Below are 13841 nucleotides of genomic sequence, written 5' to 3'. Positions count from 1 at the left end.
CACAGGAAAGAGCAAAAGGGCTTCAGTCATCTGCGTTCCCCCGACCACTTTGGATGGCTCAGAATTGGGCTATAGGAGCAAACTTACTTTTGAGGTATACAGTGACCTTAAAGTTCCTTAAAGAAGGGGAGTTCAGGTAAGGGGTGTGTGTGTGTGTGTGTGTGTCTCTGACCATTGGGTGGGTGTTGTCCATAAATCAGGGGAAACAGGGGTTCCTCTCTTAATCCCAGCTATACCCACAGGACATCCAAGAGCTGGTGCCCAGGAGAGGCTTAAAGCTCCCGTGCCGCCTCCCTTGGGGGGCGAGGTAGGGGCTGCACTTAGGAAGGAACGGCTGGTGTTGGGGCACCTTTTCTGGGGTGCTCCTGGCGACCCGAGCCTGGATCAGAGAGTTCGGACTCGGCTGGCGCCAGGTCCCCTGCCTACCCCAACGCCCTTGACCTCGCAGGGCTGGCCTCCTCCGGCCCAGGTTTCCTCCCGCCGCCTCCTCGCGCGCCGCTCTCACCTGGCCAGAGGAAGAAGCCCACGCCTCGTCCTCCGCCGAGAGCCCTGATCTCCGCTCTGCCGCCCTCCTGCGGAGTCTCCAGGCGAAGGCCCGCAGCCCGCGCGCCCGCCCGGCCTTTTTACAAACGTCGCCACGGCAACGCCATTCTGACGGCCGAGCTGGGGAGGGGCGTGGCGTGCGCGGCGCCCGAAGATGAGGGGGAGGTGCGCTGGCAGCACCCGGCCAATTACAGCCCGCTGCAGCGCTGCGAGCCCTCCCCGACCTCCCCCCTAGAGGTCCCCAGCCCCGTTTCCAGGATGGGGAAACAGGCTCAGTGTTCACAGAAGTAGCTGCAAGTCTTACAGCCGGGAAGGAGCAGACTCGAGAATCCTTCCTAGTGATCTTAGCTCCAGGCTTGGTGCGTTGAGGAGGGGGTGGTCAGGCGTGGGAGGGTAATGGAGCTGAACCACGAGAAGCTTGGAGATTAGTACACCCCGTCCCACCGGAATCTCTAGTTCTCTCTGTTGTGGAGGAGAAAACAGAGTAAGCTGGGGGGACCATCACTTCTGGGGGTGGGGGTGGAGATGGGAGATGGGTGGGGTGGAAGGAACACTTCTGAAAGAATGAAAGATTCTCCCACGTGCTAAGGAAAGGGTATTTACAAGCCCCCAACCTTACTGTTCCTGTCCTTCCCTGTCAAAACTCGCGTTTATTCATTCATGTGTTCCTTACTTCTACAAACATCACCTGAGTCCCTACAAGGTCAGACGGTGGCCCCAGTGTTGACCTGGATCAGATCCTTAAGAAACCCCCCCGCACTCCCCATGGGCACGGGGCTGGGGGGATGGAGCGTGTAGAGAAGACATGCAAATGCCAACTATCTCCCCTCACCCCATGTCACCTTTTTCAGATCAGCCCCTTCTGTCTGGGAGCAGAACAGCCCTGCTGACTACCTACAGAATGCCTCATTTCCCTGGCAGGAAATGACAGACAAGGTGCCCCAAGACAAACTCAAAATATTCATCTGAGAAAGATGAAAGATGGCAGACTCCACTCTAATCAATTAGAAGAAGATATAAGAGAGAAAAATCATGGAAATTGATATGGGATGGAATATATGGTAAAGATGCTCCCACATGCCTAGAGGCTCTTGGAAATGCACATTCCCTGGCACAGACCTCAGAGATTCTGATTAAGCAGCTCTGGAGCATGGTCCAGGAATGAATTTATTGCATTCTTGCAAATTCCTTGTGCATTTGTTAAAAGCTTGGCAAAACCTCAGGACTTATTCAACCCTGCAGTTGAATCGCAGAGCCCTCCCAGAACTTTTCCCTAGAAATCTCTTCGAGGCCCTCAGTCAGCCTGGAAGGTTCTGCCTGGGTTAGTTCCATTCGACCAGAAAGACCTTAGGAATGTATGAGGAGTGACCACAGAGGCCGGGGCCCTGAGTGGTAACTTCAGAGGAACAGAGAGGGTCAGGCTCAACTCTCCAGGCACATTTCTGCCTCAGGGCCTTTGCAGTTACTGTTTCTTCTCCCTACCAGGCACTTCCCCCAGGGATCTCCTTCAGCTCCTTCAGATTTTTACTCAAGTATCACCCTATTTAAAAGGGTCTTGGAATTCCCTGGCGATCCAGTGTTTAGGACTCAGTGCTTTCACTGCCCGGTTCGATCCCTGGTCGATCCTGCAAGCCCCATGATGCCACCCAAAAAAACAAAACAAAACAAAAAACACCCCCCCAAAAACATGAATAACAAAACAAACACCTCACTCTATTGCTCTTCCCTTCATCTTACCACTCCTCTAACATGCTATTTATTTAGTTTCCTTCTCTTATTTGTTGTCAGTCTCCCCACTCCCAACTCCCCCCTGCCCCCAACTTAAGCTCCATGAGGGCAGGGATTTTTTTCTCTTTTGTTCACTGCTGTATCACCAGTACCTAGAACAGTGCCTGAATGAACGAATGAGTGAATGAACAGGGGCAGCCCTTGCCACCCGCCCACAGCCTTGCCTCCTACTCTTGAGCTGCTGAGCTGAACTGTCCTTACCCCAGGACCTAGGCTTCTGTAGCCTTTGCCCTCCCCAGCCCCATGCCCATCTCCATGCTTGTCTTCAGTGTCATCAACATGAGCACAGAACGCAACCCTGCTCACTGCCAGTCAGACCCTACGGAGCCCATCCAGGCCAGCCTGGAGCCGGAGCCGCCCATGGTCCCCTGATAGGCTTGGGAGAGCATATGTTGCCATTAGTCCATCTCTCGATGAGGAAATACTAAACGGAGAACAAAGCTGACATTCAGGCTCACTGGAGCAGAAATTGCCAAATCTTGATTGGATCCTGCCACTCCCCACAGGATGCCACAGTCATCTCAAAGGGTGTGTGAAAGTCTAAAAACCCAGTTCCATGTCATCCACTTAAATTTCAAAAACAGAAACTAAAATACCCCAATAACTCATGGCTTTATCATAGCATGTCCTGGGCTGAGTGAGAGTTGTACTTTGCGATGATGGGGTGTTCAAAATACTGCACCTGGGGAATTCCCTGGCGGTCCACTTGTTCGGACTTGGTGCTTTCACTGCCATGGCCCGGGTTCAATCCCTGGTGGGGAAATTAAGATCCCGCAAGCCACAAGGCATGGCCAAAAAAAAAAAGAGGTTTCTAGCTTATACGGGCTCCTTGGTGATGCCTGTAATCAATCAATCTTCTTGAGCTCTGGGTGGCTACCAAGGCTGTACTGTGTCTCCATCAACATCAGGATGCTGGTGTCTGAAAGGCCTGGGTCCAGGTCCCAGCTTTGTCATTCCCAGCTGTCCTCCTAATACTGGAGCGTGTGATGTCAACTCCGGGCTTTCCACCCGCAGGGCACTGTCCCAGTCCTTCCTGTGGATCATCTCATTTAATCCTCAGCATAACCTGGGGCAGTAGGTGTGTGTGAAACACCTGGACCTCGGAGCTCTGCAGAGAAGCGCCCAAAAGTGTCGTGACGGGTGTTATTTCTATCACGTCACTCCCACTGGAACAGGAAAATAGGGCTCAAGAGCCATGGAGGTGTGTGACCAAGGTGACACAGCCAGAACAGGATTTGAATCTAGATGACTGTGATGGGACGGTATTTTCCCCGGGGACCACACGTGACAGGTGTCACAACCACGAGACACCCATGCTCACCACCTGCTTTCCCTCAGCCCTGAACAATCTGGGCTTCCGGCTGTCCTGAAGTTTGGGCAGTGCCTGCAGCAAGAGGGGGAGGGAGCTGAGGCCAGGAGGGGGTAGCTGGGGCTTGCCAGGGACCTCTCCTGCCACCCACTGGGCTTCTTTCCTGCAGGACCTCTGCCCCATAAAATCTCATTGGGCCGCAGTTACCTTCCCTGGGCTCTCCTTGACCGGGAGAGCCCATCCACTGTGCCCCCTCCCCAGATCTGCTTGTTGTCCCCTGCATTCCAACAAGAAATGAATGCTGGCCTCCTGCCTGGAAGAGGTAGGGAGCTTGCCCAGCCTTTAAAGGGTAAGAGAGAGCCAGGGCAAGAGCTGGAAAAGAAGAAAGGGGGAGTAAAAGAGAGAGAGAGCGTTCGAGGATCAGGAAGTAGCTAAGCTGTTGAGTAGGTGACAGATGGGAGAGCAAAGGGCCATTGGAGGCTCCACAGTCCATTCATAACCTGACGCTATGGGCTAAGGAAATGCAGGTTTTTATACACACACACACACACACACACACACAGGTTCACAAAAATAAATTCAAACCACAAAATCACAGCTGGTCACTGAGGCCTTCTGCGGCCGTGCTCACCCCCTTCCCCTGTCAGAAAATGAGAAGTCACCCAGGTGTTTTCTCAGATAGAGACAAGGCTGGTTGGGATGTTCATGTCTTGCAAATCAGAGCTCTGCCAGGGGGCTTCCCTGGTGGCACAGTAGTTGAGAATCTGCCTGCCAATGCAGGGGACGTGGGTTCGAGCCCTTGTCTGGGAGGATCCCACATGCTGCGGAGCAACTAGTCCCGTGAGCCACAGCTACTGAGCCTGCGCGTCTGGAGCTTGTGCTCTGCAACAAGAGAGGCCGCGATAGTGAGAGGCCTGTGCACCGCGATGAAGAGTGACCCCCGCTTGCCACACCTGGAGAAAGCCCTCGCACAGAAACGAAGACCCAACACAGCCAAAAATAAATAAATTAATTAATTAAAAAAATTAAAACAAAACCAAAAAACCACTCTCTCTAAAAAAAACAAACAAAAAAACAGAAAAAAAGCTTTGCCAGGGAGGTCAGTCTGTATGTTCTGTTTGAAAGCTGCAGATGAAGGCTGCTGATCCCACCTCTGATCGGCCTGGTTTCGTTTGTTTGTTTGTTTTATTCTGTCTGTACCTCACTTCTCTCACCTGTAAAATGGAGGTAATAGCAACATTGACTGTAAAGACCACATGGGTTAATATGTGTGAAGTAGTAAACTGTGCCCGGTACCACAGACTCCTTCTGTGAATGTCCGCGTTGCTGTCTGTCTGTTTGGTTGTTTTTGTTGTTTTCTTGATGATGTGGGAGGACAGCACCATCTCAACCCGATCACAGCCATCCTGGGGAGAGCTTTGATTTGCATCGTCTCAGTCCCAACCCAGACAAAGTTGACCTCTGAACACTCGCATATCATCTTGCTTGTTGCCCAGGGACATTTCTGGGTGTGGGTGTCAGAGGCAGGCTGAGCTCCCCTGATCGCTGCTAGAGGGATTCTGAGAATCCAGCTGGTCTCTGTGGCGTGGCACGTGCAAGAGAACTCCATATATTCAACTTGCAGGCATCCAGGCAAATCAACCTCCACTACTTTTTTTGGGGGGATTAACAATGAACCACTATGAATGAGGTTAACCAAACTAGCTAATATTTACTGAGGCTTGTTAGGTACCAGCCGCTATGCCATGCACTGTTTTATTTAATTCTTGGCCCAACCCATTTCACAGAAGCGGGCTCAGAAAAGTCAAGTAACTTGCCCAGTTACAAATCTTGTAAGTGATAGGTCCAAGATTCGAACCCTAGCTGTTGGACTCCAGCATATTTTCTTTTTTGTAAAGTTTTGTTTTCAAAACATAATATACATCTCGAAAAGAGCACAACTGATAAGTGTACACTTGAAGAATTTTCACAAAGTGTATGCACCCACCCTAATCAGAACCCAGAACAAGAAGCAGAACATCACCACCCACCCCCTCCCCTCCGAGAAGACTCCCTGTGCTCATTCTTGTTACCCCCTCCCACTTGTCTGACTTCCAATCATAGATTAATTCTGCTTGGTTTTGAGCTTCATGGAAATGGAATCTTACAGATTCCATTTGCTGCCTGGTTTCTTTCACTCAAGTATGTGAGGTTCGACCACGTTGTCTGATGTAGCTGTGGTTCATTCATTCTCACTGCTACATTGCATTACACTCTGTTATCTATTCCTGCAGAACAAATTATGGCAAACTTAACGGATCCAAAAAACACACACTTATGTCACAATTTCTGTGGGTCACGAATCTGGGCTCTGCTTAGCTGGGTTCTCTGCTCAGGGTCTCTCCCAGGCTGCAATGAGGGAGGTGGCCAGGGCTGGGGTCTCATCTGAGGCTCAGCTGGGGAAGGATCCTCTTTCCAGTTCATGTGGTGGTTGGCAGGATACAGTTCCCTGAGGGTTGTTAGTTAGTCTGAGGGCCTCACCGCCTTGCTGGCTGTTAGCCAGAGATCCTGCACTGTTTCTTGCCATGTGGGCCTCTCCATAAGGTGGCTTGCTTCATCAAAGCCAGTGACAGTCCATAGAGAGGGTCTCCAGGCAAGATGGAAGTTACAATCTTCTGTAACATAATCACAGAAATGACATGCCCATCACCTTTGCAGCATCTACTGATTAGAAATAAGGTACAGTCCTGCCTACTCTCAAGGGGAGGGGACACAGAGGTGTGAACACCAGGGATAATTGGGGGCCGTTGTGTATGCCTTTTGGTCTGCACATGTGCACATATCTCTTGGGTATATATCTAGGAGTAGAATTTCTGGGTCACACATACGTCCGGCTTTATGAGATACTGCCAAACATTTTTCCAAAGTGCAGATACCCCCTACACTCCCTCAGCAGGCTATGAGCTTCCCAGTTAGAGCACATGCTTTCAATACACTCCTCCCCTCTCTCTTTACAGAAGCGGTGTTTGAGCTGGGGCTCTTTGGGACGACAGGTCCTAATTCTAGCCCCATGTCAGAATCACTGAATTCCCGGGCCGCTTCGCCAGACATTCTGATCATTTGAGGGCTCAAGTACAAACTGGAAGGTCCACTCCATGAGGCGAGGATCCCTGTATCCTTGGTGTCCGGAGCAGTACCCGGCAGCAGTACCTGGCAGGTACCAGGTAGCTGGCACTCAATAAATGTTTTTTTGATTAAGTGAATGAGTTTAGGAAATATTGTTCAAGAGATGGGCCCCAGGGAGGGTATAAACTGCTTAAACGGGAAGGAAACTTTGTTGTGTCTGAGGCTGTGTGCATTTTTCTGGGAAGAGGGCTCAGAGCCTCAACCAGGTATGTCCCCAACAAAGGTTAAAGGCCGCTATGATTGGCTACTGTCCGACTTAGGTATTTTATCACATGAAGAAAGAACTGGTCCCAGGGTTGGAGGCATGGGAATTGTGGACAAAGGTCCCATGGTCCTTAGAAGTAAAAAGCGAGACAGTGCTTGCCTGGGGTGGCTCATAAACTGACACCTTGCTTGTTTTGACCTTTGACCCATGGTAGTTCTTTTGGTACATCTAGCCACTGCCTGGCCTCCTGGGACCCTCCCTGTGTCTGTCTGTTGAACAGAAAATTCCAGAAGGCCTCGGTGCCCTGAGTTTCCATCAGGGGCAAGCCAACATGAGCCTTAGCTTTTGAAAAACCCCTTTCAATGAATAGAAAGCCTCCCAGTTTATCTGGTTTGAGATGACCTCATCCTTTGTCACCTTCTCTCTTGTTTTCTGGAGGTTGCTCAGCGTCTTCCTGTTGTCTGCATTCTTTTCTCATGTGAACAGTGCACCTATTTTGGGCATTTTGTTGTTGTTGTTTTGGTTCATTCCTGTCACACATTTTTTATATTCCTTTCCAGTCAGATCAACCTCATGCCTCTCTAGACATTTCTTCTCAGGTTTCCTCTGAATCATTTCATTTGGTCTAAATATGTCCAGTGTTTCCTCCTTCCTCACTGCACTCCACATAGACCCTCTCTTTTCCGCGGAACAACTGTTCTTTTCTTTCGAATCCCTGACCCAAATCCTCATCTTTCACCATGTTTTCTGACTTCTCCTAAGAACTGATTGTTTTTTGAAACTTAAGCCTCAAATATCATCCCTTCTAATCTGCGTCTGAATTTGGATCACGGTCAAGAAGCAGGGGAGACAGGAACGTGGCTGCGTAATTAGGATCCTCAGCAGAAGGGCTGAGTGTTCATCGGGGGGATCAGAGGGGCCTGGGGATGGAGCAAGAGGTATCTTCTTCTGCCTCGGGTAGGGCTTAGGGTGGGGTTGTCAGGAAAGCGCTAAGAAAAAAGGAACCATTTGACTTGAGTTTTGAGGGAACAGTAGGATTTCCGGAGGCAGAGCAGGGAGAGAAGAGGATTGTCCAAGGAAGGAGCAGTGGGAATGGAGGCTAGAAGATGAGTCATCAGAGAAGTTAGGGAAAGGAGTACAGAAGGAGAGGGGTGGCCAGGTGCTGAGACCGCAGACTGAAGGTCCATGGTCAGCCCTCAGATATGTTTGTCTGGTTTTCCCAGTGTGTTAAGACTTTTAATTAGTTGCTGAAGGGAGAGGCCTCTTTCTGTGGAGTGACAGAGAAACCTATTCAAATTGTCTTCAGCATGAATGCAAATTCACTGGTTACCAAAAATGAAAAGTCTAGAGGGAACCTCTGGGTTCAGGCTCAGATGATTTCATGAGGCCTTGGCCTCTCTCCAGCTCTCAGGGATTCTTTGAACCATGTGGATCCAACCTTAGACAGAATCTCTCTATAATGGTCACAAAAAGGCGGCCGAAGCTCCAGCCCTTACATCTTCTCAGCTTTGAATTCCATAGGGAAGGATAAGAGTCTTTTTCCTAAGCTTCCCTCGATGGCCTCACTGTCTCTCATTTTCTCTGGGTGGGTCACAAGCCCATTCCTGAGCCAATTATTGTGGCCCAGGAGACTGCTCTGATTGGCTGAGCTTGAGCCACATGCCCAGCCCTGCAGCCAGAGGTGGAATCAACACCATCTCTGAGAAACTGGACTGAGACTAGGAGAAAGGTGTTGTCCCCAAAGGGGGATCATAACCCCATAATATTTTAGAAGAGAGGTCAATTGCTATTAGGTGACAAAAACCAGATGTCTACCACAGTAGCCAACATGTACAGCTCATTGACATCTGGATTTATGCCTTTTTTTGGGAAAATGGGAATATCTGGCAATACCTGGACTCTCTTCTTGTATATAGATCAACAATCTGCTGGGGCTGAGAAGAGGCTCCCTCTTTAGATACAGCCTATGTTCTGCCTGCCCAATGCACTGCTCATATTTCCTCTCTGGCTCCTGGAAGCACTTGAATTTTTATTGCCAGCATAATTTGATTCTGTAAAGAAATCTGTTTTTCCCACCAGAATGGAAGAGCCAAATGTACAGGGGTCAAATAGCTCTCCTGTGCTCCCACAAATTCCTGAGGACAAATGCCTGGCCATTTTTGATAGTCTCATTCCTTGCTCATTTTAAAAGCCTTCTTTAAAAAAAATATTGAATACATAGTGATTTTAGAATCTGTTATCTGATAATTCCAACATCTGAAGTCTTTGGGTGGGAGTGGCAGAGGGGTGGTGTCTCAATGTCTTGTTTGTTGTGTCTGCTTACTCTGGCTCATACTGACTTATTGCTTGGATGTTTAGTAATTTGACTGTGATCTCATTCTTGATTGAACTTAATCTGTGGGAATCCTGAGGGGTCTGATTCCTGGCTGCTTTGCTCTCCGAAGTCTTTTTTGTTTGTTTCAGCTGGATGCCAGGGATGCTAATAACCTCTGAACACTGACATTTATTTCCTCATCTTGGGAGTTTTCCCACTGAATACATGGAGTATAAACTTGAGCCCCAGACCCACGTGGTTACAAACCTTCAGGGTGATCATCATCATCATCAGTATTGTGGCCATTATTAGTTTTCCCCTCCAGAGCCACATTGAAAACTACAGGTTTTCATAGGCTCCCCTTTCTGAAAGTCCAGAAAAAAAAAGTTTTTAAGCCCTCCTTTTGCCAGGGTGTGGAGCATCTTTGAGGGTGCCAGCTTAATATAGGCATCTTAGACTTGGTTAGCTCATTTTTCAAGGCCCAAGGCTTAATCTCCCTTTTCCTGCACTTACTAAAGGCAAATGGCTTCCTCATTTGCTTATGCTTTGGCTGTAGCTCACTCTGTTTGTGTGTGTGTCTGTATGTTCCTTTGAGATTGCCTACATAAAAATTGTTTTTTATTCTGGGATTTTGGAAACACACACAAAACTAGAAAAGCCTGCGATTAACTCCATGTATTCATCATCCAGCTTCAACATTTTCCCAGTGTTCTCTCATTCTTTTTTCTTCCTTTTTGAGTTTTTTTCTAGGTTAATTTAAAACAAGTTGTGTCATTTCACCCATAAAGACATCCTAACTGAAAGGACTTTTTGTTCCTTTACATTATCCCCGCCTTGACATGATCACAGCTAAAAATACTTATAATCATTCCTGAATATCATCTAATATTCAGTCCATGCTCACATTTCCTTGATTCTCTCAGAGATATCTTTTTTACTGTTGGTTTGTTAGAATCAGGATCCAGACAATGTCCACACATTACACTTGGTTGTTATGTCTCTGAAATGTCTTTAATTCTGTAACAGCAACACCCGCCCCTGACCTTTTTTATCCCCCAGCCACTGATTTGTTGGAGAAACTGGGTCTTTTGTCCTGGAGAACATTCACATCCTGGATTTGGCTGATCACTTCTTCTTGGTTTCAGTTAACTTGTTCCTCTTTTCCCCATGTTTCCTGTAAACAAATAGTTAGATCTAGAGGTCTGAGGAGATCAAAGTCTTTTTGTTGTCCAGACGCCTTCGTAGGCGGTACTGTGTGATCCATCCTGCATCACACAGTGAGCACATAATGTCTGGTCATCCTGTTTTTAACGATATTGAGATTGAATGGTAGGTCCAGTGCTAACAGACTGAGCCATCCATTACAAAGTTCCCAACGGCTTTTTTTCCCCCAATAATTCACATTTTTAATTTTTAATTATGGTAAAATATACATAACATTTACCATCTTAACCATTTAAAAATATACAGTTCGGGCTTCCCTGGTGGCGCAGTGTTTGAGAGTCCGCCTGCCGATGCAGGGGATGCGGGTTCGTGCCCCGGTCCAGGAAGATGCCACATGCCGCGGAGCAGCTTGGCCCGTGAGCCATGGCCGCTGAGCCTGCGCGTCCGGAGCATGTGCTCCGCAACGGGAGAGGCCACAACAGTGAGAGGCCTGCGTACCGCAAAAACAAACAAACAAACAAACAAAACACACAAGTGGCACGGAAGAAGCCAGAATCTTAAGAATACCTGGGCCCAAGGAAATCTTGGAAGATAGTGAGTTAAAGAGAATAGTGAGGATAATGACGATGGTAGGAGAGCATGTATGCTTTGTGGTCCTATGTACTAAGGGTTTTGTATACAAGCTCCCATTGGGAAGGCTACGAGCTAGGTGCCATTTTTATTCTCATCTTAAAGAAGAGGGATCTGAGCTAATTAAGCAGAGGGAAGCTTAGGGGGTTTTCCTGGCTGAGACCACAAGACAAAGCGGTGGTCACGCCCCCTAGCCAGGACTTGATTGGCTGGAGATTTGATTGGCAGGAGAGCTGAGCGGCTTCTCCTGCCAGAAGCAGCGGGTGCCCTTCAGCCTTTCTTACACTTCAAGCCCTAAGAAAGGGCTTGCGTGCTTCCCAAGTGGCAACTTCTGTGCATTTAAAAATTTCCTCTTGAAAATCCCAGCCTTAGCCCATTCACAAAAGGTATCTGGGTCCTTTCTTGGCGGTGGCCTAGTCGTATTCACCAAAGAGAAGAGCACGTCCCATAAGAGCTGGCGGCTTTGGGAGGACCGGGGAAGGCGTCAGCTGGCAGGAAGCTCCCTGAAAGAAATAGAGGAATCCCCACCCATCCATGAGCTGCCTATTCTTCACCCTTAGAAACGGGGCTTGTGATGTGCCAGGCACTGCAGGCATTTTGCCATTTAACCCTCCCGCTGCCCCACGCAGTAGGCCCCTTGCTAACAGTTTTGGTTGCTTTTGTTGAGGAACCTGCGATACAGAGGTCAAGCCACTTACTCAGGGTCATTCAGGGCAGTGGTGGGGCTTGACCCCTATTTGTTTGACTCCAAATCTGGCCTCTGAACTCTGAGAGACACTGCCGGCTTCTCGAGTGATGTGGGAAGTGGATTCGAGTGAGCACGGCCTGGGCCGCGGTTCCCGTCCCTCTGCCACATGGACAGAGCCACAGGCCCAGTTCGCTGTGAAGGCCCAGCATCTTATACCAAGTCTCATTTTCACAGCCAGAGATATTAGTGTGGAAATAGGACTTTTGATTCTTGAAAGGTCTGCTTGGTGAAGAGATGGTCAAACATTAAAACTACAAACTCCATTTTTTTTGGGGGGGCAATTCTGAAGCTTAAGATGTGTAATTTCATCTCAGTGCTTCAACCGTGCCACCTCTGTGAACGGGTGAAGAGTTTCAAAGTTTTATACAGGAGGCTAAAAAACTAAGGCTCCTTGTGAAAATACTAAGTGTAAAACTTAGAAAAGAGGAATTCTGCTTTCTGTTCATTTCTGCTTAAAGACAACGAAGATATACTCCCTGGAAGGAACGGATGCCAAGACAGATGTATACAAGTGCCCTTTAGGATCCAGCAAAACTTTCAAATGGATTATTGTTTTCTTCCCGACAAACAGGGATTTCTGACAACATATTAACAACAAGCCTGAAATGCAAACCTGAGTCCTGGAGTGAAACCCCCAGGAGCAATGGTGCGATGTATCCAAGGGGGCCACCCTGGTAAGAGAGACACAGAAGGAGGGGGTGTGGAAAAGTGAACATGGGCGGGGGAGGGCAGCAGGTGGGGAGGGAATCCTGTTTCTGCCACTTAGTAGCCAGGGAACGGTACCCTCTGTCAAGTCAGCTTTCCCCTCTCTCTAAGGGGCTGACACTTGCCAGCATCCCTTGCGGGTTGATGGGAGAGATGAAGCATGTGCGGTGTGGAGCAGGTGCCTGTCCCTTGGTAAGCCTTTCCCCCAGTTGTGAATTCCACGAATTTGAAAGCTACTAGTTGTAGCTCTTCTGGGGACCCTGACAAAGGTTCAGCTTGGCCATTTCAGACCCTTCTCGGCTGAGGGATGTCCAGCGCCAAACAGGCTGGCATGTCCCTTGCGTTGTGTGTGAATGAGGCAGCCCAGGAATAATGCATGTGAAACCTCATTATGTAAATCCTCAGGTTTTCAGTACATGACAATGGCTTTTTGGGGGGCCCTTCTCTGTCCCATTCTGTGGTCTGGTGTCTCTGCTTTGGGACCTAGTCTGCCAAGCCCTGGGGGCGGGGGTGGGCACCCTGGGGAGGGGTGAGCTCTCCAGAGGGCACATCAAAGGGAAAGTCACAACTCTGTCACTGGCCCAGCTCTCCCAGGCATTGCTTGGTGTGAAAGGAAACTATCCTCTGCCTGAGGCAACCCCATGTCACACACAGATTAAGGCCTGTAATGTTTAATTCAGAGCAGTGAGCACTGGAAACACCACATCCAGGCTCCCTCAGAGCAGGACAGCCACTTTTCATTTCTGGGGCTCTAAGCCAGAGAGCCTGCTGTCTGGAAACCTATTGCCTGGAAGGTTTGCAGGATGGAGGGCAGGCTTCTGCAAGGAACTATCTGACCATCACCTGCTGGTTGAGGAGAAGGGCACCCTTCTATCACCTTGGCCTCCTTAGAGCTCATGCAGGCAACAAACACACACATACAAATACACACACATGCCAACACACAACACATACTCACATGGACACACATACACACAAGCATGCGTATACAAATACACAGCCTCAAGTCAGAAAGACTGGAGTACTATTCTGGCTACTCAGAAGAGCAAACCCAGATCTTTATTCTCAGAGAGCTTATTCCTCGGTGTATCCCTGGCACCTGGCAGAGCAATGAAAATCAGAATCGCCGCCTTTCAAAACACTTGGGCTGTTCACTCAACTGATTGTGGTCATCATTGCAAGAGGCAGGGAAGTCAGATCATGATGCTGGACACCCTTAAGCTTAGTACAGTGCTGTGTGTCAATTATGTCTCAATAAAACTGGTAGAAG

Source organism: Mesoplodon bidens (assembly GCF_964165515.1).
Source record: "Mesoplodon bidens genome assembly, contig: HAP1_SCAFFOLD_96, whole genome shotgun sequence".
NCBI lineage: Eukaryota > Metazoa > Chordata > Mammalia > Artiodactyla > Ziphiidae > Mesoplodon > Mesoplodon bidens.
Note: the sequence above shows the minus strand (reverse complement) of the source record.